Here is a 12830-nt window from a genome sequence, read left to right as displayed (position 1 = left end):
AAGTGTTGTCGAAAGTGGGACAAATCCCGGCTGCGAAATTTGCAATGGTGAGCTGTAAACCTGAGGCATTACCTCACGCCAAAACATGACCATAGTGAAGAGTATCAGCCCATGTGCCCACCACATGGGGTACCGCAGAAAACCATGGCAATAAAATATCCTTCTTCTCTCTTACTTTCTTGTTTTCACTGGCTTTCTTTTTTTGTTTTGTTCGGTCTCCCTCTTTTCTGTACATCTCTTTCCCTCTTCACAGTCTGGCTGACTTTACCATTCTCTTGCTTAGTTTTACCAGGAAGCAGCAGAAAGCAAGAGAAATGCCAGGACGTACTGGTGCAAGCAGGTGTGAGATTGCAATCTTGAGGAGGGAGAGCACAAGACTCCCACTGAGTGACATGTTACCGTGATGCAAAGAGAATCACAGAATCTTACAGCACAGGAGGCCGCCATTCGGCTCATCGTGGCTATGCTGACTCTTTGAAAGAGCTGTCCAATTCAATCCCCCTCCCCTGCAGTTTTTTCCTTTTCAAGTATTTATCCAATTACCTTTTGAAAGTTACTGTTCTGGACCGATGGACATTTTTACATGCAATAGCACCCTCTGGTGGCGGTTATTGTGTTAACAGTTTGTAAGCTGGAAAGGTCATCTGTTCCTTTCTTCCTGTGTGAGGTCATTTGACCTTTGTTCCTTTCTTCCTGTGGGAGGTCATTTGACCTTCTCACCTTTCTTCCTGTTGACCCCAGGAAGCAGTTTTACCAGGAAGAACCTGACTTAAGTAATGGAGAATTCCATGAGGGATTTTCAATCCAGTGTAATCTGACTTCATATGTTAGGCCAAACGCAATATCTGTGAGTATCTTTAGTTCTTAGCATAATAGCAATGTTGTCAGAGTAATATTTTGATAATACTATGTTTATAAAAGGTTAATATTTAATAGTTACAGAAGTTAGTTCAAATGTTAGTTAGTTATACAATTAGTCTATTCTACTGTTGTAAATATATTTATATCTTGTGTAATATCGAATGTGTAGTACTCAGTTTATGTACAAAACATACTTTGTCTTTGTTTACAGTTTCACAAATTTGTTCAAGTAAAAGCTTCAAAACAGCAACCGCTTCAGGAAGAATTATTATGAATGAGTGTTTAACTTGCTGGATAGCTAGATAGGAGCACGTCTAGCGCGGCCAGTACAGTTACTATTGGATCTGCTTCCACCACCCTTTCCGGTAGTGCATTTCAGATCATAACAACCCACTTGCTTTCAAAAAAATTCTCATCTCCCCCTCCGATTCTTTTGCCAATTATCTAAAATCTGTGTCCTCTTGTTATCGACCGTCCTACCAGTGGAAACAGTTTCTCCCTATCTACTCTATCAAAACTCTTCATACTTTTAAACTCCTTGATTAATTCTTCCCACAACCTTCTCTGCTCGGAGGAGAACAATCCCTGCTTTTCTAGTCTCTCCATATAACTGAAGTCCCTCATCCCTAGTACCACACATTTCAATGCACCCTCGAGTTACTTATTTGATGGTTTCCCAGGACTTCTATTGTCACACTGGACCTGGGATCAGGCACTTGAGTAAATTCACCGAGCAATCAGTGGAGCTGATAGTGTTGATAGGATGTGCTGATAGTTCTCCTACACTGATCAGTAATTAACAGATTACTACTGAATAAACTTAGTGATTACATCAATCATTAATCACTCAGTGTGTGTGTAGTGCATCAATTATATAATCTAGGCTGGTACTCCATTGCAATACTGAGGGAAGTGCTGCACTGTCAGAGGTGCAATCTTTCAGAAGAGACACTGAATTAACGCTCTTTCTGCCTGTTCTGGTTAATCAGATGGATGCATTTGAAGAAGAGCAGGGAGTTCTCCCAGTGTCCTGTCCTGTCCAACATTCCTCCCTCAAACATCACTGAAAACAGATAAACTGGCCAATCATCTCATCTGTACGATATGCTGTACCCAAACTGACTGCTGCATTTGCCTATATAACAGTAACTACACTTGATTGGAAGTGAAGCAATGTAGAATGTCCTGAGGACATTCTGATCCCTACGGGTGGGTACGCACTGTGCATGCGCTGGAAACCGGCATTTCCGATCTGTCAAGAATGCTCTTGACAGACCCTCCGGCTGCCCTGGAGTAGGGCCTCTGTGGGCGGGTAGTTCCGCTTTTTGGAGACCCTCCGCCCCCAGATACCCTTACAATTCTTGCACTTGGTAAAAGCAGGCGTAAGGCTTGCTTTTACCAGGATAAGAGTCGAAAAAAGTAAAAAAAAAAAATTCCACTGATTTATCATTTAAAAATACTTTAAAGAAAGGTTTATTTTTAGCCCCGTAAAAAACATTTTTTTTTAATTTAAAGTTTTGTTTAAAATAGTTAATTTATTGTACTTTCAAGTCATTTTAAAAATGTGATTTAAAAAAAAAATTTATTTAAAGTTTTACTATGTTTTGGGGATGATCTCCATTCATATATTTGACAGGTCTTCCTGTCAAATGTATGAAGGGAGATTCCCTTCTTTGATTGGCTCCCCATGGCCCACGTGATCCCAGGGACGCTGTGAACTACCTGCGCCTCCGAGATACGTGGGCCCTGCGCACCGGCAGTTTGGAGAGGCCCAGCATTGGAATTGTGCACGTCCCGGGAGCCCTCAGGTAAGGACGCAGATTTTTCCAGATCGCAGCCCTCCGCCCACGGGAGGCCTGCGATCGGAATATCTGGGCCTATGTAACTGTAAGTTCCTTCTTTCTACTGCCAGCAGAAGAGACAACATAAACCTCATTATGCCCAAATGATACAACAGAAAATATGACCCAGGACTGATTGCCAGATAATAACTGTGGGCTTCAGATGTTGGTTATGAAGCACATGATCTTCAGGTGACATAAATAGTAAAAGTGAACCTCTCAATGGGGTTATTGCCTTGTACTCTCTCCTCGGCATTCATTCTTCGACTGCATATAGAAATATTTGAAGCTTTTTGATCAGAATACATCCTATAAATCACTTCTAGATATGCATTAATCTATATACAAACCAACTGAAACCCCTTACTTATATTACATCTGCATTATTCTATGTTTCACTCCTGGCTTCCATTATTTGATGTTAACTATCTGAACCCCCTCCCCCATTTTTGTGATTTTATAACACCATCTTAACCCCTCAGTGTGTTAAAGCAAATGTTGGAATGAGTGTTAACCTAGAATCAAACAGCACAGCAGGTCGTCATTCAGCCCATCGTGCCTGTGCTGGCTTTTTGAAAGAGCTATCCAATTAGTCCCACTCCCCTGCTTTTTCTCCCTAGCCCTGCAGATTTCTCCTTTTCATGTATATAATCCTGTATGCGAAACATGTAGACAAATTGAACGTGTCTATAAACATTAAAAAAAAATATTAAGCATCAATAGAAAAACTCAATGGAAATGATCGAGAAAAATTAAATCATTGTTAGGTCTACATGGCAGTCTTCCAACACCGCAGCTCAGAAACATTATCCTCACATTGGTCAATAACGTATTAATAATGATTACTACCAAGGATGTGGTGCTTTTAATAATCAGAGTTTAATTTAGAACCTATAAACACAAAACCAATATTTTTGTCGCTCATTTGTTCATTTTTTGTATTTGCTCCCCCACAGCTTCCAGAGTCAAATGCTCAGCATAGATTTTGGACAGCAGGCAAGTTGGAGAAATAATAAATATCATGGGTGTTGTAGAATAATTGATGGTTAAGGGGCTTACAACAGATAATCCCCTTTGAATAATCACAGGGATGCAGCTCGCAAAGTTGTAGCAGACAAAATGCCAATTGCAGGAGATTGTGGTCCAATCGTTCAAACGAAGCAGATTGCTTCCCCCAATCCAGGGCTTTTTGTAAAAAGAGTGAGTGAAGCTCATTGGTACAAAAATCTGCTACTTGTGTGTGAATCTCCACCCCTCCCCACAAATAAATGCAGATTTTGAGAAACTATTGGGAACAACAATGGGTTTTGTAAACTGAGAGGAGGCTGCTGAGATAAAGCACCGAATTACAGCAAGGTCCTTACTGTGATCTGTCCCAGGTTCTGAAATGACATCTCGGTTAGCAATACCCTGTTGCATGTTTTATTGTGCAGCTTGTTGATCTGAGGAGTATTGTGCAGGTGTATTTGTCTCTTTTTAAAAAAAAAAAGGAAATTGAGTCACCGAGTCAGATGCAATCTCGTCTCATATTTCTTTCAGAAAATAATATTTTAGAATACGGTATGAGAGAAATTTGAGACATGCCATGTGGTAAGTGGAGCATGCTTGGAAGGAACAGATCACTCTGGACTAATGGTTCCCAAATGTTTTCCACCACTGGGGGTTTTCCTCAGCTCATGTCTGGGTCAGTTGTAGGCTAATGGATAGAGATTGATTGCCATGATTAGTCAACAACTCCATTATTGCTGTATCATACGACTACCAGGGTGGTAGAAGGCGAATAAGATGGCTCTTGGTCTCTTTCATCTAGCAATGCCTATGTTCCTATGCGGCTGCTTAATCACTAACTCCAGAAATTCATACACCTTCAGGGCAAATAAAAACTGCAAGAGTCCACTTGGCTTTTTTACTTGACTTCCATTGAAAAAATGAAAGTGCAAGTGCGGCATGTTACTCACCCTGACTGGAGTTATATATAATATATATATCTCCTGTCCCCGCATGCTCCTGTTGCCAGTCATTGGAGTGTGTGCTGAGATGCGTTATAATATATATTCTCACCCACACAAACATAATTTAGTGATCTAGCTTTGAATCCAGATTTTATTACTGCTGTACTGTCACAATGGGCATGTTAACATTACTTAGAGCTGTGTAAACCAGGAAAGCAGAGTTAAGGAGATTTTTGGAGCAGTGTCTTTCTTTGTAGTTGCTCCCCACGTGGTTCAATGACTAACTGGGGGATTTATATCCAGCTGCACTGAGTTAGCTGATCTCAGGCTTGGTATTAATAGAGGCTAGCAAAAAGGAAAAAAATCAAGGTTCCCACTCGTGATGGTTATCTGGTGATTTCTTCTGCACAGCGCTCTTGTGTGGACATCGGGCTCAGCTGTGATGCTCCCACTGTTGAACACTCTGCCGTCATTTGCTGTGTGAGGTCACTCAAAGAAAGGCCACTTGGGTTGCTGGCGCTCCACTGTGAGGCACCACGTTCAGGCAAGACAGAATAAAAGAACTGCATTTTAATGCCACAACTACAAACAATAACTAGACTTAACAATGCACAGTGGCATTGAAATAATTTGAATACGAACCCAAGTCACATCACGCAACTATCACCTCTCTGGGTACATTTGCTGAGAAATGAGTCCAAGTTGTTGTGTCCAAGGGGTAGAGTTTCTGCTTTAGGTGCAATTGTCGATTCTGGCGCAAATTGCACCCGTTTTGAAAAGTGTTTTTTTCCCCCTCTCCTTTCTGTTCGAACTCATTTGATTATCTCTGAACGCAAAATCTGCCAGGAACCAGCGCAATCGGGCAGCGTTTTAGAATGTAATTTTTTTTTTAAATTTAAGAAAAAAATTTTGCCGTAAAAAAAAATTCCTTGATATATTTAAGAGTGGTAACTTGGTGCAGTTCGATTAATACAGCTGAAAATGGTTTAATCACAAAGAAAAAAGCAATTTTAATCAGTGTCAATCCACCACCTGTGAGTAACCCGATTTTAAATGGCTGAAAATGACTTAAAAAAATATACAGAACTGTTTCCTATTTATATTGGGGTACAGTAGACAGTTTCTTAGTGAAAGAAAAAATACATTCAAAAGCATTTAAAATGTGCCTATTAGTGTCCTTGCGCCCAAGAGAACCAGCTTAATTTTTAGAGCCTCCTTAAAGGCCCGCGAATGAGCGCAATTAGTGGAAACTTGCAGTGGTAATTAATTTACCCTGGGGCCATGGCCAGTTTTGTGGGCAGGGGCTGCTTCTAGCTCAATCTTTTTTTAAACTGGTGCTAAAGATTGCGAAAACTCGATTTGCGTTGAACGTAATTTGAGCTTAAAATTCTGCGATCTTTTGCGCCGGTTACACCGATTATGGTTGATTGACGGCAGGAAACCAGCACAACCAAATAGAAACTCCAGGCCCAAGTGTTCTGTCCGCATGTGAAACCACAACTTTCAGCTGACAGAAAAAAATAAAATGCTTTCAAATCCAAAGTACTCAGGATCTGTCAAATGCATTCCATCTGAAATGCTAATAAAGCTTTCTCTTTCAGATGGCCATTTGCCTACAGATTTTAACAGTTTTGTCTTTAATGTGGAGGGGAGGAGGGCCGAGAGAAAAGGGGAGGAGGGCCGAGAGAGATGGGGAAGAGGGCCGAGAAAGGGCGGGGAGAGGAGGGGTGAGGGCGGGGAGAGGAGGGGTGAGGGCGGGGAGAGGAGGGGTGAGGGCGGGGAGAGGAGGGGTGAGGGCGGGGAGAGGAGGGGTGAGGGCGGGGAGAGGAGGGGTGAGGGCGGGGAGAGGAGGGGATAAGGGAGAAGAGGAGAGCAGGGGATAGGGCCGAGAGAGGAGAGGGATAGGGCCGAGCGGGGAGAGGAGAGGAGGGGAGAGGGCGGGGCGAGGGCCGGGAGGGGAGGGGCGAGGGCCGAGGGGGCCGGGGGCGAGGGCCGAGGGGGCCGGGGGCTAGGGCCGAGGGCCGGGGGCGAGGGCCGAGGGCCGAGGGGGCCGGGGGCGAGGGCCGAGGGGGCCGGGGTCGAGGGGGCCGGGGGCGAGGGCCGAGGGGGCCAGGGGCGAGGGCCGAGGGGGCCGGGGGCGAGGGCCGAGGGGGCCGGGGGCGAGGGCCGAGGGGGCCGGGGGCGAGGGCCGAGAGGGCCGGGGGCGAGGGCCGAGAGGGCCGGGGGGGGGGGTGGGAGGGGGAGGAGAGAAGAGGGGAGAAGAGGAGGAGGGGAGAAGAGGAGGGGAGAAGAGGAGGGGAGAAGAGGAGGGGGGAGCAGAGAGGGGAGAAGAGGAGGGGGAGGAGAGAGGGAGGAGGAGGAAAAGGGAGGAGGAGAGGGGAGAAGAGGAGGAGAGAGGGGAGAAGAGGAGGAGAGAGGGGAGAAGAGAGGGGAGGAGGAGGCGGGTGAGGAGGAGGACGACGACGAGGGGGGGAGGAGGGAGGGGGAGGAGGGAGGGGGAGGAGGGAGAGGAGGGGGGAGAGGAGGGGGGGAGGAGAGGGGGGAGGAGCAGGGCGGGGAGGGAGCGGGGCGGGGAGGGAGCGGGGCGGGGCGGGGAGGGAGGAGAGAGGGGGCGGGAGGAGAGAGGGGGGAGGGAGGGGGGCGGGGAGGGAGCGGGGCGGGAGCGGGGCGGGGAGGGAGCGGGGCGGGGAGGGAGCGGGGCGGGGAGGGAGCGGGCGGGGCGGGGAGGGAGGGGGGCGGGGAGGGAGCGGGGAGGAGAGAGAGCGGGAGGAGAGAGGGGGGAGGGAGAGAGGGGGGAGGGAGGAGAGAGGGTGGGAGGAGAGAGGGGGAGGGAGAGAGGGGGGAGGGAGAGAGGGGGGAGGGAGAGGGCGGAGGAAAGGCGAGAGGGGGGAGGGAGAGAGGGGGGAGGGAGAAAGGTTGGGAGGAGAGAGGGGGGAAGGAGAGAGGGGGGAGGGAGAGAGGGGGGAAGGAGAGAGGGGGGAGGGAGAGAGGGGGGAGGGAGAGAGGGGGGAGGGAAGGCAGGGAGGAGGAGGGAGAGAAGGGAGAGAGTAGGGGGGATAGAGAGAGGGATCACTGGAACTGAATCTATCTATATTGGAGAATCAGTGGCAATCATGTAAACACAAGGACTACTTCTCAAGGTCTTAAACACACAAGGAAACTGAACTGGGATATCGCTCATTTCATAGTGAGAAATCTCAGGCATTGTACGATGCAGTATACTGATCTACTAGCTCCCCTCAATGGCGGTAACTGGTGTTTGTAGGAAGCAGTTCAGCCGGACAATGTTATATAATATTATACTTCTGTAGAATATATATATATATCTTGCACACTGAAATTGTACACCTAACAAGAATGCAAACAGAAGAAAAATCCCTTCAAAGCCATCAATGGTTAGGAAAAGCCACTGAAATAAGACAATTGTTTCTCACTATAGTCTAAAAAGCCATGTGTTTATTAATTATTGGTATTTTTTCTGCAGAACTTCCAATTTTAATTAAATATCTACATAAAAAAGTTAATATCACTGAAACTGAAAGGTACTTCACTCCTGAAAAGAATACGATAAAAAGAAAATCAACACACAATGCACAGCACGGTGAAGGATTTCTACCTGTATTTTTTCCCAACACCTAGTCCTGGGAACATCTTTGAAACGGTTACCAGCAATTGTGAGTGCAGATCTTTGATGCAGGAAAATGAAAACACACTTAAAGCATACATCACTTATAGACACTGTTGGGAGCTTGCTTTCCCCAATTTAGGTCGATCAGGGCACAAATCTCAAGGGACAGTGGCCTATAATCTGCATCAATGCTTGTGTAAAAAGTATGGATATTGATTTCAAAATAATTTGCCCTGCCTCTTATCCAGCAATATCAATTACTTTTAGGGCTAGGTCAGTCATAGTCCATGCTTAAAAACTGACAAATATGAATAATACTGAACGACAGATCGATTGAGCATAAAGGTTCTGTAAATTTGACCCACTCTCTCCTGGATATCTCAAACTTTCCACTGGAATAGAGAGACAGCATTTAATGTCTTGGCTTGGGAAAGGGTTAAGTTGAAGTCGCTGTCTAATAGTATAAGGTGCTAAAAAGAATTTGCAATCTGAAATCTCTTATAAATTTGCTTCAGGGGAGTCCTGACAGAATTGATTTTATTTTTATCTTGCCAAAGAATAATTTAATGGAGATTTGATCTTCTCAAGCATATGAAACATTAAAACAAAAGTCTGGGAGGGGTGGGGAAAGGTGTAAAATGTGGCTTTAAAACAGGAAGTACCTCTGAAAGCAAATACTGTCACTTTCAGGTGCAATCCAAAAGAGTTCCCTGCTGTTCCACACTTTCATTTCAGGTTTTAGATTATCAATTATTGTCTGTGAAGCTTGGATACTGCAGTCCATTAGGCCAACATCCCCAGCATCGAAGCTTTGACCACGTTCGATCAGCTCCGATGGACGGGTCACATTGTCCGCATGCCCGATAAGACTCCCAAAACAAGCGCTCTACTCGGAGCTCCAACATGGCAAGAGAGCCCCAGGTGTGCAGAGGAAACGCTTCAAGGACACCCTCAAAGCCTCCTTGAAAAAGTGCAACATCCCCACCGACACCTGGGAATCCCTGGCCCAAGACCGTACAAAGTGGAGGAGAAGCATCCGGGAAGGCGCCGAATACCTCGAGTCTCTTCGCCGGAGCAAGCGGAAGCCAAGTGCAAACAGCGGAAGGAGCGCATGTCAACCCAAGCACCCCACCCACCCATCCCTTCAACCACCGTCTGCCCCACCTGTGACAGAAACTGTAGGTCCCGCATTGGACTCATCAGTCACCTGCGAACTCATTTTTAATGTGGAAGCAAGTCACCCTCGGTTCCGAGGGACTGCCTAAGAAGAAGACGACGACTACAGTCCAGATCCTTAAATCCAGCTCTGATCTGTCTCTAAAAAACTGGCAAATAGATATTTCCATCAGGGATTCGACCAGAATTGATGTTAAAAATGATGTAAAGTTCTTTAAAAACTCAGTAGCTATACGCACTGCTTGATGTGGTACAAAGCCACACGATTAGGAAGGACCCTGGTTTGTACAAAGTTAGCCCAACTAATTTGGGGTAGCAATAGGGGTATTTGCAATTGGTCACAGTGGGGAAAGGAAAAAGCAACTAGAATTGCCATTCCTGATCATTATCTAGTGCTCCTGCTGGAAAATACATGTCTGCGGGCAGGACCAAGGGTTGAGGGTGATCTACCAATCTGCTGACGCTCGCTGTCTGAGTTGTAACATGACGACTGGCAACTTGGATGCAGTACGAGACAGTGCTCGTGGAACAGAGCCCCAACAAGAGTACCTTCAGGAGAGGGGAGATAAACAAAAGACTCCTCTGCAGAGTAGGTAATACAATTGAAGTCCTGATCAGTCCATGTGAAACTAAAAAAGGAGATTGCTTAACAGGGATTTATTACAGTTGATGTTAAAGATTCCAGTACTTAAAGCATCTCTCCAATGTCCCCATCACAGTGATATGATACAGGTTTCTCCTTACAATGACACCACAGCTAGGCATTAAGCATATGCCAGGTGTATACACACAGGCAGGACATTTCCCTCAAGCCACTTCCTTGTGCCTTTTGGCAGCCGATTAACCAAAGCAACGAATGACATTCTCTGTGACTGTGAGCATTATTCCTTCTCGTCCTCTTCCATCTCTCTGTAGCATTCGATATGGTTGATTACACTATCCTCCTCCAATGCCTCCCCTCCATTGTCCAGCTCAGTCGAACATAAGAAACAGGAACAGAAGTAAGCCATTCGGCCCTTTGAGCCTGCTCCGTCATTCAATAAGATCATGGCTGATCATCTACCTCAACTACACTTTCCTGCACTATCCCCATGTCCCTTAATATCCAAAAATCTATTGATCTCTGTCTTAAATATACTCAACGACTAAGACTCAACAGCCTTCTGGGGTAGAGAATTCCAAAGATTCACCACACTCAGAGTGAAGAAATTTCTTCTCATCTCAGTCCTAAATGGCCGACCCCTTATTCTGTGACTGTGACCCCTGGTTCTAGACTCCCCAGCCAGGAAAAACATCTTGCCTGTATCTACCCTGTCAAGCCCTGTAAGAATTTTGTATGTTTCAATGAGATCACCTTTCATTATTCTAAACTCTAGGGAATATAGGCCTAGTCTACTCAATCTCTCCTCATAGGACAATGCCCCATCCCAGGAATCAGTCTGGTGAACATTTGTTATACCCCCTGTGACAAGTATATTCTACCTTAGGTAAGACAGACCAAAACTGTACACAATACTCCAGGTGTGGTCTCACCAGGGCCCTATATACTTGCAGTAAGATGTCTTTACTCTTACACTCAAATCCTCTTGTAATAAAGGCCAACATACCATTTGTTTTCCTGATTGCTTGCTGTACCTGCATGATATCTTTCAGTGATTCGTGTACAAGGACACCCAGGTCCCTCTGAACATCAACATTTCCCAATCTCTCACCATTTAAAAAATACTCTGCATTTCTATTTTTCCTACCAAAGTGGATAACTTCACATTTCTCCACATTATGTTCTATTTGCCACGTTCTTGCCCACTCACTTAGCCTGTCTATATCCCCTTGAAGCCTCTTTGCATCCTCCTCACAACTTACATTCCCACCCAGCTTTGTATCATCGGTAAATTTGGATATATTACATTTGGTCCCCTCATCCAAATCATTGATGTAGGTTTTGAATAGCTGAGGCCCAAGCACTGATCCTTGCGGTACCCCACTCGTTACAGCTGAGTGGTCACATAGCTAAGAGTGGAATCAAGTGAGGGCAATTAGAACTGCCCTCACTTGATTCCACTCTTAGCTATGTGATTGTAGTCAGAACACAGACAGCAATTCCACTCTCCACCATCTTGCCCGACCCCTCCATTGCCTCTGGCTATATGGTACTTGTGACGACCAATTCTGGATGAGCTGTAATTTCCTCCAGCTAGACTTTAGGAAGAATTAAGTAATTGTCTTTGCTTCCTTCCCCCCCCCCCCCCGCCCCCCTGCACCCGTATCGCAACCTGTAGCCTTCCCACCAACTCCATTCCCCTCCCTGGACATTCTCCCAGGCTGAAACAGACTTTTCACAAACTCAATGTTCTTTTCAACTCCAACAACAAAAGTGGCAGCAATGTGATTAGTCTATTTTGGAACTTTTATTTCCAAACCTTTCATATTTTCCTCCACCATCAGCCACAAATATTCCTTAATCAAGTCTTACCATTCCAATGGTAGCCACACTTGTCTTAAGATATTGGTACCAATATGCTACAGGAAGCTTATTTCACGGTGCTTTAGTGATGATAGGACAGGCTTCGTATGATACTTATGGATTCAGAAGGGGAAGATCCTGCCTGACCAACTTCCTCGAATTCTGTGAGGAAGTGACATCCCAACTGGACTGTGGTATAACGTGGTGTACCTCAACTTCCAAAAGCATCTTGATAAAGTTCCACACAAAAGGCTACAAATTAAACTCAAGCTGTGGGGATGCAGGGTACACCTTGGGAAGGGATCAGAAACTGGCCGAAGAGTAGGAAACAATGAGTACTTTTAGAGGAGTTACGTCAGAGTGTAGGAGATGGGAGAATACTGAGCGCACTGCCTCAGGGCTCAGTGCTAGAACCACTGTGTTCATGTGGTATAGTTTATTCTTTTGATTGTAGTTTATTTAGGTAATAAAACTTGATTTTTCTCTCATTCAAACCACATGTCCATTTTAATATCATTAATTATAAGTTCCTCCACTCAGAACTGAAAGAGGGGTAGCGATTCGAAACCGCTGTTTGTAAATTGGTTTAGAGTGCAGCAGCAAAAGGCTGCTGACCAGGTGAATTACCGTAAACCAGGTAAAAGGTTGGAATTGGTCAGAGCTCAGAGGCAAAGGCTGCTGGCCAGGTAAATTACCATAAACCAGTTAAAAGATGCCCCGCTTACAAACAAGGCCCTGTACAACTGCAGCAAGACATCTTTGTTCCTGTATTCAAACCCTCTCGCTACGAAGGCCAACATGCCATTTGCCTTCTTAACCGCCTGCTGCACCTGCCTGCTTACCTTCAGCGACTGGTGCACAAGGACACCCAGGTCTCGTTGCACTTCCCCTTCTCCCAATCTATTGCC

The sequence above is a fragment of the Somniosus microcephalus genome, chromosome 3 (assembly GCF_052327205.1).
Source record: "Somniosus microcephalus isolate GS21.2 chromosome 3, FLI_Smic_1.0, whole genome shotgun sequence".
NCBI classification, from domain to species: Eukaryota; Metazoa; Chordata; class Chondrichthyes; order Squaliformes; family Somniosidae; genus Somniosus; species Somniosus microcephalus.
The sequence above is the reverse complement of the archived record's forward strand: the minus strand, read 5'-3'. Positions refer to the sequence as shown.